The sequence below is a fragment of the Ambystoma mexicanum genome, chromosome 6p, assembly GCF_040938575.1.
Source record: "Ambystoma mexicanum isolate Mex_15411 chromosome 6p, UKY_AmexF1_1, whole genome shotgun sequence".
Classification (NCBI taxonomy): Eukaryota; Metazoa; Chordata; class Amphibia; order Caudata; family Ambystomatidae; genus Ambystoma; species Ambystoma mexicanum.
The window spans coordinates 744,556,496-744,569,466 of record NC_090935.1 but is presented as its reverse complement, the minus strand read 5'-3'; positions in this window follow the sequence as shown (position 1 = coordinate 744,569,466).

Genomic DNA, 12,971 nt, shown 5'->3' with positions numbered 1-12,971 from the left:
ATGACACATGCCATGATGATCTTTGCCACCTTCTCATGGCCATACAGGAGTGCCCCACCAGACCTGCTGAGGCTTCGGAACCGTGCCTTCAAGAGGCCGAATGTCTGCTCTATGACCACACGAGTACGTGTATGTGCACGGTTGAAGTCCTCCTCGTGCTGGTTCTGCGGGTTCTGGACTGGTGTGAGGAGCCACCTCTTCAGGGGATAGGCTGCATCACCTGTATGTAGGCGAGAATGTATGTGTCAGTCATGTTGTCTGATCAGGTACATGATGTCCCACCATGGCTCGCATCCAACTGTTACTTTGGCTCACTTCTACATGCACTAATTGATTCACACAATGCAACCAGTATGTGCTCATGGCTCCCATGGCCTGTTTTGCATGCCATCACCCAATGTATGCAGAGGGGTTGTGTGCATTGTGAGTGCCCTTCCTCTGTCTCCGTTCTCTGTGTTACTCACAGCCAGGTGGAGTATGCATCACCCCCCCCCCCCTTTCTGCCAGGTGGAGTATGCATCATCCCCCCCCCCTTTCTGCCAGGTGGAGTATGCAACATCCCCCCCCCTTTCTGCCAGGTGGAGTATGCATCATCCCCCCCCTTTCTGCCAGGTGGAGTATGCAACATCCTCCCACCCCTTTCTGCCAGGTGGAGTATGCATCACCCCCCCCCCTTTCTGCCAGGTGGAGTATGCATTGGTACGTCATTCACCTGCCCACTTCCATGACATTGCACTCACCGAGTAGCCAGGATCTTGGCCCTGCATGTCGCTCCATGTAGCGTGGTATTGTGGAGTTCCTCAGGACCATGGAATCATGGGTTGATCCGGGGAATCGGGCACAACAATGTGTGATGATCTTGTTGGAGTCACAGACCATTTGCACGTTGATTGAGTGGAACTGTTTCCGGTTGCGGTACGGTACCTCCATGGCACGTGGAACCACCAATTCCACATGGGTGCAGTCGATGGCACCAATGCAACCGGGTATGCTGGCTAGTGCATGGAATCCCACTCTGGTGTTTGCAATCTCCTGGGCAGTCCGTGGTAATGAGATGTGGTCGTCTGTGTGCTTGAGGAAGGCATCAAGCACTTGGATGAGTGTTCGTGAGAATAATGGTTGTGAGATGCCATGCAGGTGCCCCACTGTGTGCTGGTAGGTGCCTGTGGCCAGGAAGTGGAGTACGGCCACTACCTTCAGTAGGGGGGGATGGCGGTTGGACTTTCTATCATGCTGACGATGTCGTTGTGTGTCATGTCTACGATGGCGGTGATGGTGTCCCGGTCCAAACGGTACAGGGTGTGGATCTGCTCAGCAGTGAGGTTGAATGGATTGGCTCTGATGCGTGGGATTGGGGGCTGCCTGCGTGGTGGCACTGGCTGTGCTGGTGGGGCTTGCTGGGCCTGCCTTGCCCTCCTTCTCCTCCTGCGTCTCCTCTGTGCTGCCTGTTGTTGTTGTTGCTGTTGTAGCACATGCATTGCTATCAGGTCCTCCAGCCCCAACATTGCTAGTCGTATTGGTATCATTGTGGAGTGTGACTGGGTGTGGGAAGGGGTGGGGGGTGCTCTTTTTGTACTCCCCTGAGTCTGTATTGCCTTCACCTGTGCTGTTTCTGTGCACCTGTGGCAGCTGCATTCACTTAACATGGCCCTTTACGGTTGGTTCGCGATGGCGTTATTTGCACCATGGCGGTAAGGTACTTTACGGCCTGGGTGATGGCGTTAGGTGCATGTCCGCTTGGGTCGGCATTTGCATACCTTACCGCCATGGCGCTAAGTACGGTGTGGGCGGGCGCGGGCGCGCACCCTTAGCGCAGTTAGCGGCAGCGTTAACTACGATGCCGCTATTGGCATCGTAGTTAACGGTCACGGGTCATGATCGGACCTGGCGGAAAACGATGGCGGTAACCATTTACCGCCATCGTTTTTCACTTAGCGCCAGGGTCGTAATGAGGCCCACTGCCTTCTATTCTCCCATATCACTCACCTTACCCTGCTCACTCTCTTCAGTATCTCAAAATTCTTCACATTCCCTCCTGTGTTCTTTCTGTCCCTCTCCTGTTCTGTCACCCTTGACTCTCCTCCTCCTTCAGATGTCCGCTTGTATTCCTACTCACTCTTTCACACTCCCTTTTGTATTCTTGTATTCCCTCTTGCATACTTGATCAATGTTCTCCTTGATTCCCTTACTATTTAGTGTCCTTTGCTTTTGTCACTCCTTCCTGTTCCTTCTGTATCACTTCATTTCCCTCATCCTGATTTCACGTTTTGTTTAGTTCCCTCCCTTTGTGCCTACTATTCTCTTCCTCTTATGCAGTCTCCTGGTTCTCCCGCACTTCCTTTCTGTCTCTTACTCTTACTTGGGTCGTCCTTACTGACATCCTCTGTCTTACCCTCTCTCATGTTCTTTCTCTTTGACTCCTTTTTAATCTATCTTTTCCGTCCCTGCTATTCGGTCTCTCGTTTCCCCTTGTTTAGGTCTGCTCTATGTTCACCTCCAATTGTGTATTTTGTCTCTCTAACTCCCCTTCTCCAGAGCACTGAATGTATCCCATGCCATCCATGAGCAGGCCATACAGTCCTGGAGCTTCCTTTCCAGCAAGACTAAAAGTCCCAGTATGCAAAGAATACATCCTGGACTGGAATATGCAGTTATATACCACATGGGCAAATTCTAAAGCTTGGTATCTATCTCCCTCTTTCCCCTTTTCTCTTTCTCTCCCTCTCTAGCTATCCATCTATCCATTCTGTAACATGCACCTCTCTCTCTCTCTCTCTCTCTCTCTCTCTCTATCTCTCTCTCTCTCTTTCCCTTGTACTCTATCTACCCCTATGCCTCCTCTTCACTCATTCAATCTCTTGCTTCCATCACACTCAAATTCTATTGCCATGTACTTGCTCTTACTCATTATATTTCCTCTTTCATTCTTTATTTTCCACCTTTTCCGTTTCATCTCTCTCTCTCTCTCCCTCTCTCTCCTTCTCTCTCCTTCTCTCTCTCTCTCTCTCTCTCTCTCTCTCTCTCTCTCTGTCTCTCTCTCTCTCTCTCTCTCCCTCTCTCTCTCTCTCTCTCTCTCTCTCGTTATCTCTCTCTCTGTGCCTTTCTCTATCTCTCTCACTCCTTTATTAGTCTGGCTCTCTGTACCCCTTGTCCTCTCATCCTGTCCCTCTTTCCCTCTGTCTCAATCTAGCTCATCCCTGTCCTTCGCCCCTTAAAGGAATGGTTCGGTCAAAATTTTTGATTTGCCCCTACGGGTCGGCCATGTGTTTTTAAGCCTAAGTCGCTCGATTTTAGAAAAATGTCCTATGGACCTTACCCGAGTTTTCGTCCATTAAACGCACGCGAAAACAGGCATCAGGGAGCTGCCATTTTGTGATAATGCTATCATTTCCCCCATCGCCCTGGCTGACCTGCTTTTGCAGCACTAAATCATATCCCCCACCCCTGAGCCTGTCATCAGCAGACGCGTACCGCCCATTTCACAACACCAAAGCATGTCTCGTGTCAAAATTCGCTGCGCTTCAGCTAATGACGTGTCGCCATGGAAATGGCAGGACGCCTCTTTCCTCAATAAGTATAAAAAGACCGTTTCACAACACACAGCAGCAGATTTTCAATTCCATTCCTCTCTCTGTGTTACTTTGAGCATTCTGTGACTCGTTTCTGTGCTCTGGTCAGCTACCTTTGTTGCTTGTAGCCCGTGTGAACACCTGTATCATTGCTATAAATTATTTTAGTTTGTTTACCACACAATCGCTACAATAATGCCCTACATGTACGAGCCCGAGTATACCGAGGAGGAACTACTGGAAAGGGAAACACGCGAAAACGATGGGTCTTCGGACGGCAGTTGGGAGGACGATTCAACAGCTGAAGAGCCTGGACCTAGTCGCATGGACGGTGTTTCCACCTGGTGAACATGCAATCGGTGCGAGCTAATGCCAACCGAGGACGAGAACTGCTGCTGCTGTGAAAACTCAGGATGCGTGGCCTACATTTCGGAAGGCGAGCCACGACCGCAATGCATCACCGAGCTGCCAGACTTCAGGGCAGCCTGCCTCTCACGGTCCGTGTTGAGTATAATGATGGTGCTTATGCACGAACTTCGTGCAACTTTTCGTCCTCGTAATCCGAGTAACGAGTAAGTATACTCTGCTTGTGATGCGACTCCTATTTCATGGTCTTCTACTATATCCAAAATTACATATTCATATCATTGTAACGCATGAAAGTCGTTCAATAGTGTGCAGTGTCTAGATAGCATTTGTCCGAGCAGAATGCCATTAGTTACAAGAATTGTCATTGACAACAAACGTTTATTAAACTTATCTTGGTCCTTTAAAAACAGTTTGTTTCATTCCTTTTCACAGGTGGTACAGGCTGGTGGCCTATCATTCCTTTACATGGTGGCTTCATGGGAGGCTTGGACACCGCGTTCGAAAAAGTGATACCCGCCTGTGCCGTTTGTGCCATAAGATAAACGTTCCCGAGTGACAGCGGTCAGTACAGGGGATTTTCTCTCACTGTGCTGCATCCTGACCTGTACAATGTTTAAAGTCTTGTATTTTTGTGTCATCAAAATAAGATACAAAATAAAACACCACATATATTTTAACAACGGTTGTTTCGATTTTTTAAATGAATCAAGTGTGTCTCCATTCAAGGATGAACGTCAGACATCTGTGCTCGGAATGGGTGAAGGTCAGGTCGCTGTGAAGCAGGGTGGTCACTATCTAAGCTAACATAATATATTCTCAATAATGCATGCACTAAATAACACTTGTTCAAAGTCTTTCAGTCGGTTATGTCTCCATAAAAGTCACACATATATCTATACTATCAATTAACATTGGATTATACAGGCCTTAGTTCAAGGGTCTTGACCACTATAATACACTGTTTGAAGTGTCGGTCTGTGCTCACAAGAATCTCCGGTATGTGGCATTTGTTATTGATAGGCAACGATATACTGCAGTAGGGGTCTAATGTTAGTTGGGGATCTGCTAGGTGGGCATCATGGCATGGTCAGTGGTCTGGCACATGAAGAGAATACCTTGCAGGGAGACAGGGTCAGAATGGCAGTAAGTTTCCACTGGCGAGGGTGCGTGGGCAAGGACACGTTTGTGGAGATGAACAAGCTATGTGCTTAGTTCAGGCTGGTTCACATGCAGGACCGCGATGTCAGAGGAAGAGTGATGTGTTACATTTATTAGCTGTTGCAAATACCTCTGGAGTTTTCCAGTCAGAGTGGGAATGAGGGTGGGGGCCATGTGCTCTGCGCGCTGTACTATCGCAGTGAGGCCTGGTCACCAAAATGGAGTGGAAAGGGGGTACAAAAATGGATGCCCCGTGTCCTGCTCAGTGGTCCCATCTACGCGAATGTCATCCAAAGTTAACATCACATAAGGGCAAGGGGCGAACCCACTACTGGAGGCACTTGGTACGAGTTTCTACTGAGGAGTAAAGGATGAGAGGGGCCTGATGGCCCCTCACTCCTACACACTTGCCTGCACGCCCCAGGCCCATCCATCCCACCCCCCTCTATCAAAGGCGGTTCGCACCCGGGGATGAGCGCTGGCATGGGGGGCTGTCACGGGCGGAAACGGCCAAGGTGCCAAACAGCATGTACACTTCAAAAGGTATCCTACGCCCAGGGGCCATCGCTCACATGGCCTCCTCAGACCCCGTGTCTCCAGGCAGGCCTCCCCTGAGGCAGGCCGCCCCCCTGCAATCCACATAATACCATGACATACACACGTCATTCATTCACAAACACACCCCTGTTTCTAATACTTTATAAACCACTTGATATGTCTCATGAGAACATCTTTGTGCTTTGCAAGTCAACTCCTGAACCTTCTACCTGAGAAGCACTGAGATGTATGCTAATCTGCTCGTCATCGTGCTATCTGTGACCGCTTCGAGCAAACTCGTCAGTGTGCTACCTGTGGCCATCTACCTGTTCTCCTGCAACATACTGCTCGGCCTGCTGAATCCAACTGTTTGTTGGTCAAGGTAAGGCCATGTATCCTAGCCATATTTCGGTAATTTTTACATTTCTATCTATTTGCGATTACAGTACCCAATAGAGCTATGGTCATTGGTCTCATTGCTATTGACTTGAATTTCAATTGTTATGCTATCAAGAGATCTATTTATTTTCATATGTGTCAATTGTCATCGAATTGCATCCTTCGGGGGTCCAGTCTATAATGTAACCATATTTCCTTTTGTGCAAGACAGAACATCCAAGGGACGAGTCACATGTTCAGAGTTCAGTCACATAATTTAAAAAATGTCTGCAACTTATGCAAATACTAAGCCGCACATGATGAACTGGTATAGTTCCGGCAACCAAAACAAACCTTGCATTGAGCATGGTATGGTTCATTTACTTTTTTATGACATTATTATTCATCAAGGTTTTATAATAATCTTGATATTTACTTTTCAGAATTTTCAACAATGCCTGCCTGTTCAATTAGCGGTTGCCCTTCGAAGACCCATGCTAAATCTGAAGGCACTACAATGCATGTATTCCCGAAAACTGTTGATCGAATAAGAGAATGGGTCAGACATTGCAGATATCCACTGGATGAGCTGGAAAGTAGAGTCCAACAAGTCTTTGAGGACAAGAGGGGTGGACGATACCGCATCTGCAGCAGGCACTTTCCCTCGAACATGTACACCACATCTTGGGTAACAAAGAAGAATAAAAAGGATCGACACGAAAATTGCTCGCAAACGCTATTCCCACTCTATTCGTCCACATTCCGCCACTGGTGAGTCAAGTGTCGGTTTTTAGCTTTAGGCCTTGCGGTAGTGTGTAGGTAGCCGAATGGATTCATTGATATTTTAGGTGTTGCTTCCAATTTGTAATACTTTCGACATTGATATGAGTGTATAGCTTTTTGAATAATGACATTTATCAATATATTATTTTTAGATTTCATAACCCACAAACGAAATCTATATATGGGCACAGGGAACTGTGCTATATTGTGCATTACCTAAGTATACTGTCTCCTTACATGGCAATTTTAAATATTGGCATTTCATTATCAAACAATAATTTGCCTTTACAACTTCTTGACTATCCCTTGAATATGAAGCAAGAACATTCTACTTCCATGACGTGCTCGCAGTTATCAACCACTTCTAGCGCGTATCAGGTAATCATACTTGGCTATTCCGCTACAGACTTGTTTTATGCATGTCAAGTAATAGTTTTTATGTATCGTGTGATTATTTTACCAATTGTTTGGTTAGTGCTTTCCAATTGATATACACCTTAGTTGTCGTCCCCTGGTGTTTGTTTTCAGTTATAATTAGTGTTATCCATACTAATGCAAGTACTGTCTTTCAGGGAGATGCTGAAGCATCCACCACATTGACAACAGCCCTAGATGTTCTTCAGCAGCACGAGGTATGGATACTGACAGCTCAATCGACCGTGATCATCAGGACTGGAACACTTGTCGTTTGATTGTTCTACACCATGCTTCATTCGTGGTTAGCCATTGATATGTACCTGTGCGGTCGACCCCAAGCGTGTGTTGTGTTTTCAATATTGTAATCCTTACTAATGCAAATACTATGTTTCAGGCAGTTGTTGAATCGTCAATCCACGCACTTCTTCAGAGCCTGACATTCAAGTAATTCCAGGGGAAGCGGGACCACGCGGATACGAATCGGCACAACAGCTTTCGGAAGTGCGCACCACATTGAAAACAGCCCTAGATATTCTTCAGCAGCACGAGGTATGGATACTGACAGCTCCATCAAGCGTGATCATATAACGTGATTCCATTTGCTATACTTTCTGCCCTATTAATGCAAGTACTGTGTTTCAGGGAGACGATGGAGCTTCCACTACAATCACAAGATCCCATTTAGATGATGCAGATGTAAAGAAATCGGAAAAATAAGTCGATTAAATCTGATCATATTTAAATATTCCTTGATTCTTTTAGACAATGCAACATTTGTGGTTATCTCTTTATATGTACCTGTGCCGTCGACCCCAAGTGTGTGTTATGTTTACAATATTGAAAACCATACTAACGCAAGTACTGTGTTTCAGGGAGTTGCTGATGCCTCCTCTTCAATACAATCATTCGTGGCAGTCCATGCAGAGCCAGAGCTATGGATACTGACAGCTCCATCGAACTAGGTCATCAGAGCTCGAATACTTGTCGTTTGATTGTTCCACACAATGTTTAAATCGTGTTTGGCTATTGAGATGTACATGTGTGTTCGTCCTCATGTGTGTTTTATGCTAACAATATTTTGATACACAGTAATGAAAATACTATGTTTCAGGGAATCGATGGAGCCTCATTCTATGCTGTCTATGCGGATACAGAAAATATAGTCGTTGCAGCGCAAGAGGAAGGGGAGACATGTGGATACGAATCGGAGCAACAGCGTGCAGATGTTGAAGGTCGAGTCAAAAAAGTTGCAAAGAAAAGAAACAAAAATAAGGTTAGTTACAAACAGTTCATAACTTTAGAAATTTATTTGTGCTGGGGACTATTTTATGTTTTTTTCCAGTCAATTGTACTATACTTTATCTTGTGTTTAAACTGAACACCCCTTTTCCAATCCGTCCTCTAGTTACCCGTGGGTCTACGAACTATACATACACAGACAGTGAAGCGAATGAGAGATGTTGCTTGCCAGACCATTTACACTATGGAGGCTATGGAGGAACTATTAATTCAGACGCGGCATGTTGAGACTCGGGATGCTCATGTCCAATGGACAGAAAATGAAATTAATGTGTCCGGAGAATCCGGCAAAGTTGTATTGGACCATTGCTATAGTACGACTGCACCACCGCAACAACATGATACTGGATGTATTGAAGATAGCTCTGAAGTAGACGCAGATCAATTCACACAATCTACACCTGCCAAAAAATTGCCACCAAAAAAGCTGTCGACATTGTTGTGTTCTCCCATCAATGTTGAAGTAGCAGATGTTGAAATGACAGAGACTGAACCAGCAGCAGCATTCACCGACGCATCAGAACTTGATAGCAGCGATATTTCTTTCAAATGTGGTGATATGTCCTCAATGTCACAGGCCGAAACAACTTTGACGCAGGATGACAGTCTAATGAAAGAGGGCAAATACATAGTATTCGACAGTTGTTTGATGGATATTATAAGTATGCTGAAATGTGGCCATTCCGTCAGAGGGAAAGTATGTGGGAAGACATTGATTCATGTGACTCGTCAAAAACAAGGCAGTAACGTCACAATACATGCCACCTGTACATTACATCATACGTTTTCATGGTCTGCACAACCGATGCTGGGGAAACTGCCACAGGCAATCTACTGTGTGCAGCTGCATTACTTTTTAGTGGCTCCAGTTTTAGAAAGTTAGAGTCTTTCTTTCAGTTTGTGGGACTCAATTTCATTTAAAAAACGCAGTACTACAAATACCAGCGTGATTATCTGTTTCCGGCCATTAGTGATGCTTGGAAAATTGAACAATTGTCTCTAGCAAGTACATTCGAAGGCAAACGATTCAGGCTAGCCGGCGATGGACAGTGCGACAGCCCTGGATTTTCTGCCAAGTACTGCACCTACCACTTTCAGGACATGGATAGTAATAAAATTGTGAGTTCGGTGGTCGTGCAGGTAACACAATGTACATCCTCAGTGGCCATGAAGAAACTAGGATTTATAAAATCAGTGGAATATCTGCAATCGAGGGGAATGCACATCGACCTCATAGCCACGGACAGACACGTTTCAATTGCCAAGACAATGAGAGAGCAGTTCCCACATATTAAACATCAATTTGACGTATGGCATCTTGCTAAATCAATCAATAAGAAAATCTCGGCTGCAGGGAAAAAAAAAGGTTTGGGAAGTATTTCACAGTGGTCCCAGTCTATCAGCAACCATCTTTGGTGGAGCTCCAAAACTTGTGAAGAGTCAGTGGAAATACTACTTGAAAAATGGCGGTCACTGATGCACCACTGTACCAACGTGCACCGCTGGTCAGAAAACCTACATTTCCACCAATGTGAACATGGCCCTTTGTCCCCAGTGGAGGCACGGAAGAAGAAGTGGTTGAATCCATCTTCACCGACACACAAAGCCATTGAGAAGATTGTTTTTGATAAAACTATAGCAAGAGATTTGAGAGGACTGACAGAATTCTGTCACACAGAAGGTTTGGAGGTGTTCTACAATATGTGCCTAAAGTACAGGCCAAAGCGCTTGCATTTCAGCATACAGGGCATGAGACATAGGACTCTACTAGCGGTCTTGGCCCATAACGAGAATCTAGGCCGTGAACAATCTAGGACTAAGGGTAATGTAAGGATGCCTCGCTACACTAAGGCCTTTTCAAAAAGAAAAAAGCAATGGGTGATCAAACCAGTCTATGAGGAAATGGAGTTCGACTTTGTCAAAAGCCTTATTGTTGCTGTATTAGAGAAGCACAGATATGGAATTTTGAACGTTTCTGTGCAGAGCACTGATCCATTGCCACCCAACATTGCCACTTTGCCATGTCCACCCAAAGGAGAGCTGGTTGTGAAGTACAAATCTCGGTTTAAATAATTGTAATACGATTGTCTTTTTGTAAATAAATGTTATTGTACAGTGTGCATACAAAGTACGCTAACCCTAACCCCTACCTTCACCATCCTGGGTGCCGAACAAACTGTGTGTCATCTTGTAATTCTCTCTCTATTCACCTCATATTGCTGACCTTGTCTATATGTGTATGTATATATTTTTGTTGATGTAACTAATTTTCGCAATCTCTTCTAAATGCTGGGCATTGTTAACCGAGGGGAGGCTTGCGTATTGCAAATAATAAAACAAACAAACAATAAATCTCACTTTCAACTCAACTCCTCGGGTACTTTATACTTTCCCTGACCTTCCCCAAAAAATTAAAAGTCTCAATAGTTATGGTTCTTTGGGGCTTCAAAGCTCGCAGACAACGAGGACAAAATTGGGGGCCAACGTGCCAAGCGAGCCGTTGCAGATGGGAGAGAAGCCAGTTCGCATTTGCACATTAAGGTGCAGTACATAGATGGATTCGAAACTTCAAGTTCTCACAGATGGCTTTACTACGGGATGTTGCAAAGAAAGAATGTATGCTCATTTCTAGTGAAGGTCAGCGGCTTTGATTTTCAGCTCGCGCCCTGCAGAGACCCACAACTCGCACTGGCAGTATAAGGTTCTATTGTTTTTTTACCTTGAGAGACAGGGACCATGCCGAAAGAACTTCATTTGAAGGGGGGGGGTGCAATAACGTAAGAGACAATAAGGCAGAAAATTCTGAAACAAGACCGAGTTTCATGTTACTTCAGTATACGAATAATCGTTGTCAAGAGCACAGTGGGATTTACGGACAGCATTACGCAGAGACAGAATGGAAATTGCAAATATAATGTAAGTAACTCTTTAGACGCTTTTATACCGGAATGAAGAATTAATGAATGGATGCATGAATAAATGAATGAATGAAGAGCTTGGAAAACGTTTGTGGGATCATCCTTGTAGCGGGCACATGGGCATGCAGGTCCACATTCCACACGCATGTAGACAAAAAGTTGTTTCTCATTGTGTACTAACCTCGATTTATTTCGTTACTTTTTGCATTGATTTTAGAGCCAAACATACTCCACTGCACAATTCTGATGATTTTATGGGACGATCGCCAAGGGCCCATATGCCCTTACGCGGTAATAGTGGCTAGAAGCAACATATCAACATTTACGCTGGCCTAGTGCCTACTTGATGGAGCAGCCTTGCGGTTCAACGTGCGACAAAAGTACTTTTTTTAACGAAAACCGTGTTGCTGTTTGATTTTAAAGTACAGTTTCATATTCCGAATTGTGGCGCGCTGTGTTGTAAGTTGATCTGTGTTGGTTTTCGGGTTCTGTGTGAAGTCGTCTAGAAGACCACTGGGCGCGTTTGCCTACGCAGCACAGAAACGTCACGGAGAGAGGCGGGGAATATGAATGTTTTGATAATGTCAGGCTCAGGGCCGGGGGATATGATTTAGTGCCGCAAAAGCTTGTCAGCCAGGGCGATGGGGGAAATGATAGGATTATCACAAAATGGCAGCTCCCTGATGCCTGTTTTCGCATGCGTTTAATGGACGAAAACTCGGGTAAGGTCCATAGGACATTTTTCTAAAATCGAGCGACTTAGGCTTAAAAACACATGGCTGACCCGTAGGGGCAATAAAAATGTTTGACCAAACCATTCCTTTAAATGTATATGGCTATCCCGTTTCACCCTTTTGATTCTGTTTCTCCCTTCAGCTCTGTATGTGCTACTAGGTGCTTTAAGTGGCATGAGAAATCGAGAGGGGGCTGTGAAAATGGCTGTGGCCTAAGTGATGGGTGTGGCATGAAGAGTTGTCGTCCCCTGGTGTTTGTTTTCAGTTATAATTAGTGATATCCATACTAATGCAAGTACTGTCTTTCAGGGAGATGCTGAAGCATCCACCACATTGAAAACAGCCCTAGATGTTCTTCAGCAGCACGAGGTATGGATACTGACAGCTCAATCGACCGTGATCATCAGGACTGGAACACTTGTCGTTTGATTGTTCTACACCATGTTTCATTCGTGGTTAGCCATTGATATGTACCTGTGCGGTCGACCCCAAGCGTGTGTTGTGTTTTCAATATTGTAATCCTTACTAATGCAAATACTATGTTTCAGGCAGTTGTTGAATCGTCAACCCACGCACTTGATGCAGAGCCTGACATTCAAGTAATTCCAGGGGAAGTGGGACCATGCGGATACGAATCGGCGCAACAGCTTTCGGAAGTGCGCACCACATTGAAAACAGCCCTAGATATTCTTCAGCAGCACGAGGTATGGATACTGACAGCTCCATCGAGCGTGATCATATAACGTGATTCCATTTGCTATACTTTCTTCCCTATTAACGCAAGTACTGTGTTTCAGGGAGACGATGGA